This window comes from Diuraphis noxia, unplaced genomic scaffold (assembly GCF_037042655.1).
Source record: "Diuraphis noxia isolate RWA-SAM2 unplaced genomic scaffold, SU_Dnox_SAM2 contig0001, whole genome shotgun sequence".
NCBI lineage: Eukaryota > Metazoa > Arthropoda > Insecta > Hemiptera > Aphididae > Diuraphis > Diuraphis noxia.
In genome coordinates this window covers 105,007,793-105,027,927 of record NW_028301711.1, presented here as the reverse complement: position 1 = coordinate 105,027,927, position 20,135 = coordinate 105,007,793, and the positions used below count along the sequence as shown (strand labels likewise).

Genomic DNA, 20,135 nt, shown 5'->3' with positions numbered 1-20,135 from the left:
ATAAATGGACTCAACTGGAAGCAAAATTTAATATGGCAATCATACTATGGAGCCTCCAACATGAGAGGTGCTTATGGTGGCTTACAAGCCTTAATAAAATCATATAATCCCGCAGCATCTTATATATGGTGCTATGCACATAGACTAAATCTTGTTCTTACAGATGCTGTAAGCTACTCTTCTAACGCTAGAGATATGTTTGGAATAATAGAGACAATTTATGATTTTATTTCGTCAAGTAAAAATAGGGTAGTAATATTTGAGAAAAACTCAAAGAAATTGTATCCAAACAAACAAATAAGGCGATTTAAAAGGGTAGAAACCACGAGATGGTGGTCACACGGTTTAGCTATGAGAACAGTAATTTTAACTGTTGATGCGCTTTATGATACATTGGATGAATTAGAAAATAATGCTGGATCAAATCACCGTAGCAGTTCTCATCAAGCTAGAAGTATTTCAGAGAATATTAAATCCAGGGGCGTCATTTCAAGTTTTTTTTCGGGTGTGTGAAGTTTCAAGCTGACCATTTTGAAATTTCACCAGGCCATATAAAAATAAATATACATACGTATATGTATATTATTCTGTATTCAATTATGTCCATACATAATAGACCGGTTATTAAAATTTGATTTTAATCATATAAATAATTTTGCATTCGTGGCTCGTGCATTATTTTAGGCTTCAGCAAGGCGCAGGCCAATTGTAACATTCTAAAAGTAAGGGGTGCAACCACACACCCTGACCTCCCCCCCCACAAAAAACCCATACAAATATGCTATAAAAAAAAGCCAAAAATGCCATTTATATTTATTTTTTATACAATTTGTTATTTTAATTTGGATGGTTTTCAAAGTACTGATAATGATTATGTTATAGAAGATAATAATATTGAAGTATTAAGTTCAAATCATATACAGCAATATTTAAACAGTATTTACGAGCAAAGTAAAACAAATTCTTTAGTAAAAGGAGATCGGTTATCGGCATATTATCTTCCTGAATTAGCCAACCATGTTCTACGTATTTGTAAAGATTTCCCTCTATGGACCAATGTTATGAGAACAATGTTTAAATCACCTTATGCTAATGGAAGTTCTGCCGTAGTTGAAAATGATTTCAAAGAGCTTAAATCTCAAATTCTGAGGTTTGATGTTCGACCTATGAGTGTGGATAGGTTTATAATAACACATCTAAAAAGTATTGAATCTAAAGCAAAACTGACCAGAAGTACTCAGATTCGAGACTCTTTAATATCACAAGATCACAGAAATAATCACATTTCAATCACTGATGACACAATGGTTCACGAGAAATCAAAAAATAAACTTGTATGTGCACCAATAGAATATTTAAAAAATATTGACTATTCTGATTCCGATTTAAATACAAGTCCAATACCAACCAACAATGATAATATTCAGAATTATTCTATCAGTAGTCCAAACTCCCCAGCTACGGACGATGAATTAAGTACTTCAATTAACTCGGAATTTTCTCTGAGTGCTGTTGAAAATTGGCGTGGTTTTTGAAATGATGCAACTATTTCTCCAGTTCAAATAAATAAACATAAAAAACAAAAAGTTTCTAAATATATGAGTTCAAATCCAGAAATAGAAAGAATTCTTAGTAATCCTTCAACGCGTTCATCATTGGATACTATATTGTTAAATGGTAATACATCTACTCCTATTCGATATAATAAAAATTATTATTTATTACACAACACCTGCCCGTTTGATTCGGTTTCGTCGATATTAGTAATGGCATACATTGATATAAGTCTGTACAAAGATTTTATAAACACAAGTAAAAATAGGATGTTACAATTTTGCAAAGAATTAGCTCATCACAAGACATCAAAAAAAACATACACCGATCGATTTGTTCTACTAAAAGGCATTTTTAACGAAGACATGAATGTATCCAACATAAAACTAATTAACACTGAATGTAACGTTTCTTTTATTGTTACACAATTGCTCAAAGATGCACCATCGGCTGAAGAATACATCACTTGTTCTAATAATCAATGTAAAAATGCTTCAAAAACTCACGGTTGCCCAACAATCATCATACGTTTTAAAGGCAATGGATTTAATTTATTACAACAAAGTCTTATTCAGTATATAGAAAATAATAGATACGAATGCCAAGAAGAATTTTGTAGCGGGATCATGAATTCATTCAGAGTCTTGGGATATCATTTATTTATTGAGACTGATATTTTTGCTGAAAATCAATAATTCAAGCTGGATGATTTTCCAGTGAACATAAATATTGAAACAAAAAAGTTAGTATAGTAGTTAAAATTTTATTTATAATTTAAACAAAAAATATAATTATATTTATTTTTACTGAGTTAAAATTGAACAAATTTCATATAACTTCATACAACTTAGTAACAATCATACTCATATATTATTTTTCAGCTACATATTTTACGGAGCTGTAGCTTTTAGTTCTGGTCACTACGTGGCGTATATACGAAGATCCGAAAATAAATGGGAACTTCACAATGATATTTTGAAAAAAATTATGAAATTCTCAAGTACAAAAGAAAAATATTTAACTCCACATCTTCTTGTATATATAAGATTAAACTAAACATTTTAAAAAGAAACAGGTGAAATGTTAATTTAAACTTTTAATATTATTATTATCATTTTTAGATGTAAGACTTATTTCATTTTTTTTTAAATTGCTTATAATTAATAATGTTCATTATAATATAGTTCATTAGACTATAATTTTTATAATAAACTATTTTGTTATTATACACCCAATGGCCATATGATACTCTATTATAATTGTTGATGGAAGAATGAATCGAAAAAAATATTTTATATTTTATTTTTTGTTTTCATTCTAATAATGAGAATAAATATAATTTTTTAAACAATACTGAATAATAATATATACTTAGGTGTTTGAAATTTGTTTATATTAAGAATAAAAAAAAAATATTTTTTTATAAAAAATGTTTTTGCTGGGTAAAACCAAAACCATGCAAATTCTAAAAACTACATAGCAAATTCTAGCAAATAAGTAGCAATTTTTCTAAAGAGCTTTGAAGTTTCTGAGTTAATGTGGGGGGGCTACAGTGAAGTTGGCCCCCCTAGTGAAAAATGTTTTTGCTGGGAAAACCAAAACCATGCAAATCCTAAAAGGTACATAACAAATTCTAGCAAATAAGTAGCAATTTTCCTAAAGAGGTTTGAAGTTTCTGGGTTGATGTGGGGGGGCCAACTTCACGTACGTCCTGAACTGAATCCAGATACCATGTAAGCTCCTCACCTTGTATCATACACGCGCCAGCTCACCTCACACAGATATTGATCATAAACTATACTATCAAATTCTTATCTTACGACTATTATAAAGTATCATTATTCGACTATTTAGGTATACCCAGCGTATTTTCTAAAGCATAGTCTACTACTATACTATATACGAATTGTTATGATTATAAACATCACTCATTAGTCATTATTATAAAAATTATAATTATATAAAAGTACACATTCAATATTAACCATACGAAAACGATAATTTTTATAATTATCACATGTCTGTTGTCCAAATAATACATTATTATACAAATTTAAAGCATTTTACGTAAAAACACTAAACAGTTTAAGTACCTATACATTTTTATAATTATAAGCATCACTCATTATTATAAAAATTAAAATTATATAAAAGTACTCATTAAATATCACTTGTTTGTTTTCCAAATAATACATCGTTATACAAATTATTTACTATACGAAGAAGAGATTTTTTTGACAAACTCAGTAGATGTACTGAGTACATCGTAATCATTACTGGCTAATGGATTCAGTTCAGGGGTTCTCAATAATACTTTATTATTTTTTTTTGGTGGAAATCGGAAATATAACCTTTGGCGGAAAACGGCCATGGTGATAACGGGCTAGGGCCAATTTGGCGGAAAACGGTTACGCCCAGTCCCGGACTAGATTGAACCATAATAGTAGGCTCTAATTTATTGATTTTTTTTAGTAATCATATTCATAAAGTTTTAACATTTTTAAAAAACAGTAAAAAATAAATGTGATTATAACATTTATACATTCATAAATCATTATATGTTATTAAAATATCATTATCTACATAAGCTATGAATATTATAATATAATATTGTGAAATATTATTTTTTATTTTTAAATTGCTTCCTTCTATACCTAGGGTTTTTTCCATAGAAACATCAATTTTTTTTCCAAAATTCATCTTTTGAGCGGTTTCTTGCCCAATTGAAAGTAATGCTAAGTAGGTAATTACTCGTTAATCTCAACATTTTATCCATAGCTCATAAGTATCTATTATAGGATGATTAGACTAGGGAGAACTATATATTGGGATTATTATAGTTACCTACATTAAATTACAACAATAGAATAATAATAACACTACAAATTAATTAAATATTTATTTTTCAATATTGTCATTGAGATCTTTTTCATTATGTTTTCAATGTGTTGGAGCCCTCTCTTATGGTCAATTGTGCCACCCTATTGTTAATATATACTTAAGGGTTATAGAAAAAAAGCGTTTTTAGTGTAAAAACATGTATCACAGGTTATACGATCACTCTTCATGGATTTTTTTTATTTTTTTTTATTTTAAATAAAATAAAATGTAGAACAGATTAAGGCCAAATTTTCAAAATTATAATCGTAGAAGCTAAAATATGCATTTCAACAATGCGTAATATTTGTTATTTTTCATATGTAATTTCATAGAACTATTTAAAGCAAAAGAAAATGTACCTGCTAAGTTATTTTTGTTGATTTATTACACCATATAAATCACTCCTAAATAAATATCAGGTAGTACATTGTTGGTAAATTTTTATTATTAAGATAGAAACTAAAAACAAATTTTTAAATTTTACACCGAAATAGCAGATATTTTGAAAAACCATTTAATTTATACACCAAAAAGGTGATAATTAACCAATAATTATTATTGTTACCAGGAGAAAAATGAAATAATATGCCAGCAGATGAAATATGAAAATAAAATAAAAATGCCGCAAGTTGGACAAGTTCATTTGCAATTTTACTACACATGTTAATATAACTAAACGTTTTTTATTTTAATTGCATGTTCTAAAAAATGTGTATTTATTTTTTATAAGGTAAAATACGCTTTAAAAGTTAATTTCCTGGAAATTCCATTTCAAGGAAAACGAAACGTGTCGGATTGTGTTTTATATCTTTCATTACGTCTTTTGTCAATTGTTTGTGTTTTAGTACCTTCACACTTCGACTGTTTTGTAGTACCTACCTATCTACGATTTTGAATTTTTGAATTTTCTGAAAAAAAAATAATCTTCTATGTTTATATTTTAGGGTTTTGTGAGTGAAGACCACACATGTCCTCTTGGACTCTTGGAGAAAGGGTACCCCCTTCTGAGTATCATGTGTTTAGTGATATATACGTAGATAAATAGTACACATGATCTCCCTACTACCCACTTGTGATAAGTATTGACGAAGACCTAGAGGTTGTTTCAATGAAAAAATACCTACAAAAAAAAAAATTGTTGGGTATTATCATACTAAATAAAAATTCATCACTCTATAAGTGAATTCATAATTTTTTGCTTTTCTAAACCAACAGAAGAAGACATATCCAACCGTAAATATACGAATACAATTTTGAGCTATTTATTTAAACGATGTTTGGAATTGAATATACGTATTTATTTTAGAGTGTTCTATAGAAAATAAATAAATTATAAAACAATGTTGAGCTCTTTTTACAACACACCTTGCAAATTCATGATTTTAGATTCTGAGCGGAGTGATGAATATATTGATTTTACTATGTTATGTGTTTCTTTTTCTTTTTTTGTTTGTGTACAGGATAAGTTGTCGAAATAATGCTTCGATTTTCAACTTCAGTAGCTTTTCCTGTTGGAAATTGAATCTTGTTGATGCATTGTGGAGGTCAAATTTTTAAATTTCCAGTAGCTTATAAAAGCACAGAGTATAACAAAACAAAAATGAATAAAAAATTAAGGGAAAACGTGAATTTTTATGCAAAATCAATTTTTGAGAAAATCGATTTATATATCGGTGTGACTCTAAGTCTCTAAAACAAATTACTGTAGACAAATGAAATTTTCATTGAATGTTTATTCTTGCATTTTCTATTCATGATACAATTTTAAAAAACATTTCAAATATTTTTATGATATTTATAGACATTAGAAGTTTTAATTTTTTTTGTATGCCAATAAAATTGTATTCGTGGGGTAAAATGGGGTAACATTTTTAAAAATTTAATACAAGATTCCTAATTAATATATTGTTACAATGACAGTTAAAAAATATTAAAAATTGTATCCGGTGAATTTGTCGCGAACAATTAATTGCAGTGAATTGATCGTTGAACAAACATATTTAGTTTTTTAGTTATTAATTATTATATTACCATTAAAAATATCATAAATTAATAAGGCTATTTTTTTGATAAATTTTCATTTTTCGTAAATCCGTTGACGAGATATAGTCTCCCAAAGTTGGATGGTTTTGTGGTGGTGTTTGTCCTGTGTAAATATGTTTACCTATTTTGGGGCAAAACTTAGGCTTAACTGTCGTACTTACTGAATTTATTTTAAAAGTGTATTATGTTTTACGCTAGAGTACAAAAATCCCAATTGTTGCGGCCGCGGTACTGAAATTTATACACAAATATCACCACAAAACCATCCAATGATCTCATAACAAATAAAATTAAAAAAAAATCTATCTCTCAAAACTTAAACATTGCTAACCCACATATATTATTATATGCTAAGATTGTCTCACTTTCCAAAAATCTGGAAATTTGCTGTCATTAAGGTTAGGTTATCTCGATCTAGAGCTAGCGGTGTCCGGTCCAGAAATAGATCTGTGTGACGTTGACGAGGTTAAGGGAGCCATCTGGCGAATGTCTCCCAACAAGTCCACAGGCAATGACGGCATCACTGCCAGCATTTTAAGACAGACTTGGCCTGTTCTAGTGACACATATCACCACTATGTTCAACAACTGCCTGAGGACCGCAAGAATACTGGGAGGCTGGAAGGATGCGCGGATGGTAGTTGTCAGAAAGTCACCGGGAAAGGATCTCACAGAGGCTAAGTCGTATCACCCTATAAGCCTCCTCCCGGTGATTTCTAAAGTACTTGAACACGTAATTGTTGAAAAAATCCGTTGAGACGCGAAATCGAACATGTCGAAAAGGTAGTTCGGATTTACGAAAAACCTCTCAACGATCGAGCTGATCCAGAATGTCCCACAATGGACGAGTGATCCTCCATATTTCGGGTGCCTTCGACTGCTTGTGGTGCGCCCAATTGATTTTAGATATGCGGGAAGTAAACTGCCGGGATAGGCTCATTGATCTCACAAAAAGCTACATTGACGGTCGAAAAGCGGAATTAACGATTGGAGACCAAAGAGTAACGAGGACTCTCACTAAAGAATGTCCCCAAGGTAGTGACTATGGGCCTGATCTTTGGGAGCTAGCGGTGAACCCGCTGCTCACGGAGGAACAGCCCACCGGTACAGAGATGGTCGCGTACGCAGACGATCTTACCCTGTTGATCTTTGGTAAAAACCGTGCCGAACTGAACCTACGGGTAAACACCTTTCTCGAGAGAGCATCGCTCTGTGCGAAACAGCGAAAACTTACCTTTTCCGCGAAGGCAAATACATTATATGTAGCGAGGGACATTCATCAAACTATATTTAATGCTAATTGAAGTAAGTGAATATTGTGTATTGGTATAACGGTTTTACATATAAATTATTACAATATTATTATATTCTATTTATATTTTATAAATACCTCTATAGTCAATCTACTCAGAAATAAAAGATATTATTTGTTTATTATTATTAATTTAAGTCTAAAATTCAGTATTTAGCATTAACGATGGAAAGTAGGTATATATGTTTTGAAAGATTAAAATTAATAACAATCTTTTAAATATTTTATTTCGTAACTCGTAGCTTATATCACAAAAAAAAAAATGATTAAAAAAATTAATGAATATAAAATTACAGTGGACTTAATTGGTTTCACAAGCCAAGAACGATAATATTATAAAATATATCCTATTTATGTTTATTAAAATTCTTTTTTATTGTAACCATAAATAAAGTGTGTATTTTTAGTTACGTTTTTTGATGATTTTATTAAATAAGAAGAGTGAATAGTTTCTTTTAATTATAAATTATATGCTTAGTTTATACTTAAGAAAAGATATTTTTTTATAATGTATTAGATCATTTATGCATGAGGGAAAAGAAAAACTAAGGTTCAAAATTACCGGAAAAAATAAATTTTAATTACTATCAAGACTATTAATTATTTATAAAATAAATGTTATACAATATAAAAGAATTTTATGCTTTACCTATTATAATATATAATTTACTCAGTTATGCTTTATGTTAGTTGATATAACATTTAAAATACAAATAATTTAACAATCTGAAATTATAATAAATAAATTTAAAAATTAAATTAATTGTTGTTTAAGTTTGATTGGTATAAAAGTTGGAATATTTTTTTCAACAATCTGAAAATGCAATACAATGTTACCAAACATCTCAAAAGTATTGTAGATATTTTTTTATTCTTAGAAAAATATTTTAATGTTACACAAAAGTATTATTTTTAAGATCTCTTTTGATTTTTTTATGTTTTGAGACATTTTGACATAAGTAATATTATGAGTAACTACCAATAACTGGCCATAATCCTAAGAAATACTATATTTAACACATTTTTAAAAACATATTTTTTACGGTATATTTTTTTATATCACGTTTCTGGTCAGTTTTTTGTAGGGCTTGCCAGTCTAGCCTTCCTTTACATGTGCCTACGACACTAGGTGCTTTTACCATCCGGATCTACCTATTACCTATCTTATCTTGTTTTTATATAATATTACTGTAGGGTAGGTAGTTTTTAAGGGGAATGGTTAACTCCTACAAAAGATGATAGTGTTAGCTCCTATAAAAGATAGTGTTAACTCCTACAAAAAATTAATACCACTCGTATTGCTGTAAAAAATATCAGTCTTGCAAAATATTAACACATAAAACAAAAATTGTTTGAAAAATATTGTAAAAATGTTAATAAATCAATAGTCATAATCATTTACGTTTAAAACAAAAATTTAATTTATTTATTTTTGTGGCATACTTAGGAAATAAACTCTCAACGTGAAATTTCTCCTCGTATATATTTTTTTTTTTTGATTAAGTATAAATCGATATTTCGAAATCGTTTTTGTCTGTCTGCGTTTTGTTGTATGACTGCTTCTAATTTTAATGTATGTTTCGATTTGTACATCTTTCAAAACTTTCACGAATAAATGGGCATTTGGATGATGATGATAAAAACTACTATTAAATCTTGAATGAAACGATTCACATGCATTAGTAGTATCATTAGAAGACCACAATCTCGGAGGAAATAATGAAAATGAAAAAATATCATTTTCAGACCAATAGTCGCAATATTTATTATTTTGGACTTAATCGTCAGATAGCATATTTTCTAACAAATCAAATACAAAGCAATCTTCAATACCATTAGCATCTTGTAATAATGGTAAACCGAATGTGAGATCATTTTCCAATTTCAAATTCACCTTTATTTAATGTTGTAGTTCTAAATTATGAGCGATTCCAATTATTAAGTACTCATTTAGATCACGTTCATCATATGTAGACATAATATTTTCTATACGTCTACATTTCGTTATTTTATTGTTATATGTTTTCGACTAATATTTTTTTATCGGTGTAAAATCCAAATGATTCGTCGATAAACTAATATAAATAAACTAAATTTGATAAATTAATGTCTCAACAGTTTTTTGTTGACAATGAAGAGTTATTAATCCATTTAATTGATTATTTTGAAGAGACTTGGATTGGGAGACGAACTCGAAGAAATATACGGCGACCTCCAATATTTGATTTGACATTGTGGAACCAATATGATGCTACACAAGCAGGTTTACCAAAAACAAACAATAATATTGAAGGTTGGCATAGAGCATTCTCGTCTTTGTTAGCTGTGGCTCATCCTACTATTATGGCGACTTATTGAGATTCTTAAAAAAGAACAACATTTAACTGAAGTAAAAATTAATCAATTTATTGCTGGACAGGGACCTTCAGCAAAAAAAGAAAAAATATCGATATATTGCTAGGCGTATAGAAAATATTACATATTATGATGAACGTGATCTAGATGAGTTAATTGGAATCGCTCATAATTTAGAACTACAACATTAAAATATTTTATAATAATTTTTTTATAATTGTATTACTTATATTTTATTAATTATATTACACATATTATTATATTTACACGATCTCGGTATAGTTTGAATATTTCAGAAATAAATACAATATGGACGGGGAAATGTCGTACGGGGAAACGTATTGGACGGAGAAATATCTTACGGGGAAGTGGATACGGGGAAACGTGTGACGGGGAAGTGACCAGATACCGATTTCCAGGTAAAATTTTTAAAAGGTTACTAGTGTAGAAGTTTACATTTAATTATGATACAGGTAAAAAGGTTATTCGTGTAGGAGTTTACATTTGGCAATTTTTTAAATGTTGGTCTTAGGATACATACAACGTCTATGGACATTAGGATTAATCGTAGCAACTATATTAATCTGACCGTTTTAAATTTATAACTGTATTCATTCCGTAGTGAAATATCGCCGTCTAGTTTTCACAACTCCCAAGCATAAGACTATCTAGTAATCCACTTATATAATTTAAAATTATGTCCAATTTTACAACTACAATCAATCAAATTAAAAGTAGATCGCTGAAGAAGAAAATAAATCAAATTAAAACTATAAAAGTGTAAAGCGAATTTAAACTTATACAGAAGAATGTTGTAACGTCACAGAATTTCAGGCCTTATTATTATTAAACCACTGGGTATACCTAATACCTAGAATTATCAGTACACCTGTCGGTCAGTGACCGTCCCATTAATATAATAGCGCGCCCGCGATTACCACTATGTTATGCAATAACTGATCCCCGACCTCCCCGCCTGCAGAAGTGTTCACCGTCGTCACCGCAGCATGACGCCATCGGCTGCCGTCGGCGCCTCTGTCGCGTCCGTCGGTACGATCGCCGTAGTGTAATTATCTTGATTACCCGTATTATTGTTAAGTCCCACAATACGCCTACCCCTAACCTTCCCCACTACGACACCAATTGCGACAACAACGGCCAGCGATCGGACACCGTTCACCAGCCATCTTCACTTTTTAAGCCAACGTTTTATCGACAAGACGTATCGAACACCACCGGTCCACTAATTTTGCGGTCCGATCAACCTCGTGGTCAACAGTGTCGATTTCTAGTTTTTTTTGTATTTTCATCCATACTCGTAACATATGAGATGATGGGCTAAGCGACGACGTCGGGCGAAGCCTCCGTTTTTCCAGTGACCGACGCCGATGGGCCATGTCGACCACGTGTCTTGGGGGTCGGGGCCAACTGGCCAGCCTATCACAGCCGTCGGTCATCCACACTATCGTCATCCAGCCACAACTCAAGTCATCATCATCATCATCATTTGCGTAACGTACAAAAATATTCCCCCAACATTCCACTTTTTTCATTTTGATTACGTATCACAACTTTTTTTTTACACTCCGGTTCTCCTCAACGGTGTACCGAGATAATTAAGTATTATTTTTCCGTTTTTTCATTTTGATTATGTATCACTACAACTTGTTTCTGCTTATGCTCCATTTTTCCTAATAGGTGCCCCGGTAACCGTCATGCGGAGCCGTGGGTAGTTTTCCTTTAATACATATAAGAGTATAATGTGTCATACCGATGTATGATTATCATTCCGTGCCGGTAACCGCGTGTCGGAGCCGTGGCATTATTTCTTGTATTTTTCTCCACTACTTTCCTTGTAACTTTGCCATGTGCTAAATTATTATATATTTTCTGAATTGCAATTGCCATGTACCTAATGTTATATTATTTTATTCATGTTGTTTAAAACACACCCTTTTCTTAAAACCGTGTTAAATATAACTATATGATTACCTTATATTTTGTCACATTTTTTTATTAATATTATCTTTTTTACTTTTTCCCCTTTTTAAATAAATCTTTGGGATTCATTTCCCACTGCGTGTATAAAAGCCTGCAAGTTCCACCGACTTGGCTTTCGGGTCAACACGCGGTGCGGCCTGCAGGTCACAATGTAAGTGTTCCCCTTACATTATGTGTGGTATATAGAGCCTTTAAAAACTCTATACTCTCACAATGTTAATTATATAGATATTTTATTTATAACCTACCCTTATAGAAAATGGAAGTTAAGTGTATGAGGAGAACATTTAAAGTTAAAAAAAAATTAATATACTCAGTAAGAAATTAATGAACATTAAGTATTATATATAATTTATTTTCTGGAAATTATGACTGAATCGAAAAGGAATTTCGATAGATAGGTATTTAAAAGGATTCAATAAGGAAATTAATGATAAATGGAGTTAAAAAATTTTTTCAAAAGATTTTGAACATTTGTAGTTTAATAAGAGCATATTCTGCAAAAACAAATTTAATTGATATCAGTTATTATAATATGTATGGACATATATATTTATCATTTATGTTTATATTATAGACATCTGTGGGCCAGTATTACTCATTTTTGGCTTCTAACTATTGTTTTAAATATACTAAAAATAAATTATAGACAGATTTAGTATTAAAATTCTAGTCACTACATTTAATTTGTCCTAATTTTTTAAATTCTTTGGTATTTTTGTAATAATTATTAATATATTCTTACTGTAGACTGAAATTGTATTAAAGATAATGTTAAAAGTATGAGATATAATCAACGTTTCAATTATATGGTTTGAAAGCTGATAAGATTTTGTCCATTAATGTAACCAGAGTTCAATTTAGCTAAAAATATATAATAATATATACGTAGCATATAAAATACGATGGATCGTACTAATATGTAGTTCAATAATAATATATTATATTTCACATGTCTGTAACCTTACTCTAATTTATGGGTTAATGACAATAATGACACTTAGATAATCGATCGTTTCAACTAGATTATATCACTCAAGCGTAATAATAACACGGTATCAATTTGGCTGATACATCAGCAGTAATGAAGCCGATTGCCATATTTTGAGTTTTCTGATACCCGAAAGAGATCCTGATGTTATACATTTGGCCGTAAACCTTGGAAATGGACAGCGTGTTTATTTCACGGAAGAGACTGCTTTACAACGCGCCCCTACATTAACTGAGTTTTTCAAACTATGCAACTGACCAGGTATCCCCGGTCAATTCGTTAAGATATTAATGTATACTGATGTACCATGATATTTCACATGGAACAGTAAAAAAAGTGGGAACCATGAAAGCGAGGTGTTCCGGTTGAAGGATAAAACGGCGAAAATACATTAGGCCGATTATACACTGTCCATTCAAAGCAACGTGAATGTTTCTTATTGCTTTTATTGTTGGTTAATGTTCCTAAACCGACGTCTTTCTAATCCTTGCAAACGGTCAATGGAATTTTGTACGTAACATATCATGATACGTGTCGTGAATTACATTTGCTGGAAGATGACAATCATTGGGATATTACACTTACAGATGCAGCATTGAGTTCCTCTCTTTATCAAATTCACCAATTATTCGTCATATTATTGACTACATTCTTTCCACCTCAAGCTTCTGTCATCTGGGACAAATTGCAGCCACTTTGCTTGGTGGTGGATGGACTGCACATCCAGCACTAAAGTTGCTGTTCAAAATTTACACAAGTTAAAATGCATTGTGCAACATAAAAAAACATTCCAGTATGTCTAAAGTTTCGCAAAAATGCAAAATCATTATCTGGAATGAACGCACTATGGTCCACAACCATTCACTTGAAGCTCTTGATAGAATGATGAAAGATCTAAATAATCACACCAGTCATTTTGGTGGTGATTTACTGCTTCTATTCGGTGATTTTAGACAGACATTGCCGATCATTCCAAACAATCATATCGATGGAAAAACATCAGTACATTAATATAAATATACGTGTTAAACTGCAAAACGATCAATTGGCACTATCATTCTCGGAGCTCAACATTGAAAACAGAATAATACTATTGCACGGGGACACACAATAATGCATCCGATTGCTAGACAATATCTGCGACATGGTATATACGAAAGATGCTTTGATTAATAACATATTTCCAGAATTGCAAGCTTATTATATTTATCATGCGTGGCTTCGTGAACGAGCTATTTTAGTTGCCAAAAATATCGATGTTGACGCTATTAACTTCAAAATATAACAGTCATTGCCTGGCAATGAAATATCGTTCAATTCGATTGACACTGTTACCGATCCTGACGAAGAAGTCAACTATCCTGTTGAATTTTTGAATTTTTGGGTTACCAGAAATGCCACTACATAACTTGCGTTTAAAAATTGGCTTACTTATTATTTTGCTTTGGAATTTAAATGTATCTAAGCTATAAAATGGTACAAGATTAGTCATACAAAAAATTATGGGCAATGTTCTTGAAGCTACAATTTTGAACGGCAAATTTGAAGGTGAAGTTGTTCTCCTGCCACAAATCCCGATGATCCCTTCACACTCACCCATTCTAATTAGACGTCTACAATTTCCAATTCACTTGGCATTTGTTATTAATAAGTCACAAGGTCATCGATTTCGATTTATGGATTCGATATAGAAAATCCGGTCTTTTCACATGGCCAATTAAATGTAGCGTGTTCTCGCGCTGGAAAACCGTCAAGTTTATTAATTTATACTCCTCAGGAATTGACTAAAAATATTGTTCATCAAATCGCATTAAAATTTGCTATTTCAAAATAAAGAATAATAAAATTATTATATTATTTGTCTTTCATTTCATACTTTATTTGATATCCTAATCGCTTGAAATATCATGCAGGAAGTCTGTCGGGTCCACTAGTTCATGTGTATATATGGTATCGCGTCAAAATGTCGCAGTAAAAATGTCGTGGTAAAAATATCGCCAAAACAAAAATGTCGCAGGTAGTAATTATCGCCGAAGTCGCCGATGTGGCTCGTAGTTCCGGTTTTCGTTCAGTCGTAGATAAGGGTTAGATTAGATTAAATACCTACGAAAATAAAGTTCAGTATACATATTAGTGTGTAGTTAGTGTTAGCGTGTAATCTACAACCATAGGAGAAACTCTATAATATAATCTATACATTATGTCATTTGAGTATATAATAAACTAAAAAAATGGAAAATTACTCAAGTTTAATTATTTTTTATACAAAAAATAAAGATAAAACGAAAATAAAATTATTTGGAAGTGCATAGAGTATAATACAAAGAAATGTCGCGGTCAATTACATTCATCTGGACAAAATGTAGTTCATACTTCTGAACATAACCATGTTGCCGATATTGCAAAAGTTGAATCTAAAGAAGCAATGGCAAGACTTAAAAATATTACAAAAACTACTCAACTTAGTACCCATTCTGTATTAGGAACACTGACATCACAGGTATATAGTTAATGAAGATAATATAATATTTTCAAATAATTATTTTTAGTTTATAATTTTAGACCACTTCCAACATAGCTGGACAATTTCCGAGCACAACAGGATTAAAACGAACAATTCAACAAATTAGAAAAATTGAAAGATCAGCTCCTCCTGATCCCAAATCAGTAACCGAACTCAAAATACCAGATAATTACACAAAAACTTCAGCCGGTGAGCTTTTTTAAAAATATGATAGCATTGATTACGAAAATAACATAGACCGGTTCTTAATATTTACTACCGACATTAATTTACAAATGATGGAACAATGTGAACATTGGTTATGCGATGGTACATTTTCTGGCGTACCTAGTATTTTCAACCAATTCTATATTATCCATGGATTAAATTATCCAAAAGTTGTACCAGCTATTTATATACGTCTTCCTAATAAAAAAGAAGATATTTACAAACGTATGTTTTTAGCATTAAAATGTTTAAAACCACAGCTTAATCCAAAATCAATGATGTTTGATTTTGAAAAAGCTGCTATGAACGCTTCGAAATATGTATTTCTGTCAGTTAACATTAAAGGGTGTTTTCTTCATTTAACCCAATCAATTTGGTGGCATGTACAATCAAATGGGCTACATGTTAGATATACAAACGAATCAAATTTTGTACATATTTTGATTTCATAAATACATAAAGAGTTTTTTTATTTCAAGACGCTTTTATAGATAAACGTTTAACGAGTATAACTGACTTGAAATAAAATGTCATCATTTGTGTAATAATTAATTATTTTTGTGAATGATTATAAAATAGCTTGGTATTTTTTAAGCGAGATACTTTTCTAAATTCAACTAAGAATCTAAAAATTAACATAGGTAACCAGATAGCTGTTCAAAAAAAATGTATTTTTTTTTTTCAAATCATAAGTATTACTGCTTATAGTTTTGGAAACTACGTACCGAAAAAAAAATTGACATAAAGATAAGTTTATTATGTTGATGTAATATGACGCCACTGACGATTATAGGTGTGCATATTTGAGTACAAATTGTATTATTATACCTACATCTAAACATTCTAAACACGTATTACAAATTAGTAATACAGTTATCCAAATAAATTCGTTTACATATGCATTATCTAATACAAACAGTATCTACAATTTATTTTATACTAGTTGAGCAAATGATATCTTGATATCCATTAAAAAGCTGTTTGAACGTGTCAGTACCTATATTGATCATTAGTTGTTAATGACCGTAGGTACGTTGACCTAATACAAATATGATGCATAGCTTTATTGTTTAGAGGAACAGACCAAAAAATACAATAATATTATGCTAGGCATATTCTAATGTAGGTGTCGTATTTTTATTGTATTTCAAAATAGTTAAAAAAGAAAAGAATGAACTTTGATAGGAATTCTGAATTTAATTAAGTTGCATATTGCGAGATATAAGTTAGATACAATTTAAATCAATGGATAATACTATAACCATTGTAAATAACAAATTGTATTTGAAATTATTACACATTTTAGACATAATATAGTGCATATAGACGCGTTCTTTAACTATTTATAATTGATTATTGTTATTATTGCATTTATTATACTTAAGTAGTAATGGTTTTAGAGAAAAACACGATTTCTACATTTCAAAATAAACAATATTAGGTACGGAGTTTAATCACTTTTTCAAAAAATTTACTTTTCATAAATATAAAATAAAAACTACATAATATAATCAAAAACAGATAGTCATATATTATAAAATATAATATTAAAGCATTCTATTCAAATATTTAATTTTTTTTTTGTATTTATATGATAAGTGTTTTAGTTCTGAAATCGCTCTTGAAATTTTATACAGCCGATGTACGTCAACAGGTTATTTTTTAAATTTAGTACCAACAGTTTCGTAATTGAGCTACAACTAAAAGTGAAATAATAACTCGATAAGGACCTACAATTTGGATTAAAAATATTTCAATTTTTCTAATAATATCGATAAAATTATTTGAGTTAACCTTTTTAAAAATAATCTCTCTTTAAGGTTGCTTTGTTATATATTTTTTTCAACCAGATACCTCTATTGTTAATAAAACAATAATATTAGCTCGATTTTATAAAAATCAGCAATTTGTTTTATTACTTTACAAGTTTGAAAAAAAACTCAAGTTTTAACTAATTCAGCTGAAAATTACGGAATGTTCATAAATATTTTGCTTGCCAAGTTTTATCTCAACCTAACGAGTATTGATCTATCACGTAGATAATTATTAGCTAACTAGTTTCTTTAATTTTTCTTTCAAATATTTTTTTTTATATTTTCTTAACTAGGTATGTGTAAAAACTTCCAATCTCTTAAATCAAAGAAACGGATCTTCTAATTACTCTCAGGTTAATTTTCGCAGTTATTTTATGAATAATAAACTTAATATTTTTCGCTGCGGTTTATTTGACACTTTTGATAGGTATTTAAACATTATAATACACGCTAATACTTTTAGTTTGACCTAAATATTATGTCATATAAACAGAGAATATAATTTGTAGAATGATCAATTTTCACACTGAACCTTAAACAGTACACGTGGATATTATAATACCTACAAATAACTGTTTGTGGTTTGAATTTAATCGACCCGTGTCACCAACATGATATTGAAATTGCAATGTGAAGTTCGTTGTACCGTTATTATTATTATTTCCTCATTTATATGGGGAAATCAATTTTATTCGAAATAGCAATTTAATATGTTGAACAAGAGATCATACTTTTATGGAACTTAAAAAGTGTACTGGGAAGTTTTTCCAAACAAACTGATGAAGTATTTATTAATGTTGACGTCCTAAATCAAAAATAAACAAGTTGTTGCTGAAACGTTGAATATAATGAGGTACCAATAGGAATTATATTTCTTGTGAATTCCTTATGATTAGAAAATGATAGAAATTAATAATTAATATATCATAATTTTATAAATTGTAAAAGTATAACGAGCAATAGGCTAAATTTTACGAACATTTCAAATTCCCATCAATATTATCTATACATTTTTCTCCCTATACGTATTTTAAATCTAGTATTGTGGATTTTTCCATAGTAGAGAACTTTGTGAGTTTGAATCTTCAATAAATAAATGAATAAATAATTCACTAAAATACAGTTGTTTTGAGAAAAGATATGTTTTACATACACTCGCTTTCAATAAAATATTTTAAAATATAATGGTCTTAGAAACACCAGAATTTGAAAATAATATAAATAGACAAGCGATGGCAGTAAAATAGGCAAATGACGCCGTATAGGACGTGTATGATACTTATACGATACCGTTTTTATTTTAATCCCATTGCTTGCAGTTATGCATGTATAGACTGCGTCGTCGATGGAGCAAGTGTGTCGGAATACTTAAACGAGCTTTCCTCCAGTAGCTACTCGTTGGTATTTGCGAATGTGCAATGCATTTGGACGGCTTAGTAAATATTTCCGAATATCACATGGATAATGAGAGCGAAATACGTTTTGTATTAACCCCGTATACCGGTGAAGCTACTTCGTATACCGGTGAAGCTACTTAGTATCATTTATACCTCTACGGCCTCTACGTGTATTATATCTTCGTACGGTAGAGAACGAGGAGGTGAAAAATAGATGTATATCTAATATATTTTCTTATTGTTTTTTTTTGATTTTGAACGTATTAGGACTATAGGATTATAATAGTAGGTTCTGTAATTAACCAATAGCTACAATGAAATATATTGTATTATCCAGGCGCCTATAATCGATAATTAATTTTTTTTTTATAATAATCATAAAGTAATATAAAAAAGTCGGGTAAGTCATGGATGTCGTTCCGTGATACAGGAGGTTACAAGTGGGTTACTGTAATGGATGGAATTAAATTTTAATCCAATGATATTATATCATTGTATACGAAAAACGATTCTGAGCGAAGACGGTTTATCTGTCTAGAATATATTATAGATTATTAAAAATTTTTAAATCTTAGATTTTAGAAAAATTTTCACGAATTTCTAGTTTAAAATTATTTGCGCATTTTCGTGATTTTTACGTATGTTGTCAAAATTCAAACTTTGAATCCTTGTAAAAAAAAAATTGTGACTATGAATTTATTTTATTTTTCAATTGCTATTGTTAAAATGTGTTAGAAGCCTTGTATTAAATTTTCAAGCTTTTCTACCGAACAAATAAATTTTTATCGATATTTATAGAAAAAAAAAACTAAAAAAGTTGAAAAATTAAAATGTCAGTAAACAGCTCAAAACAAATCTAAATATATTGAAAATTTTATCAAATATAGAAAATGCCTATATAAACATTCAGAGAAAATTTAAAGTATCTGCGGTCATTTGTTTTAGACTTTTAGAGTTACACCAAAATAAAAAAATTGCTAAATCTGAAATCCGGTGAAAATCCAATGTTGTAAAAATTTAAATTTCAAATGCTCATAAAAATTTAATTTGAATGCTTA

The 20,135-nt window shown here is 29.8% G+C and overlaps 1 protein-coding gene across 1 annotated transcript in view; it reads right to left on the bottom strand.

Moving 5' to 3' along the window:
• Nucleotides 1-20,135, bottom strand: part of LOC149063067 (uncharacterized) — a 331,333-nt gene that overhangs the window by 71,647 nt on the left and 239,551 nt on the right. The gene's annotated exons all lie outside the window — the stretch shown is intronic.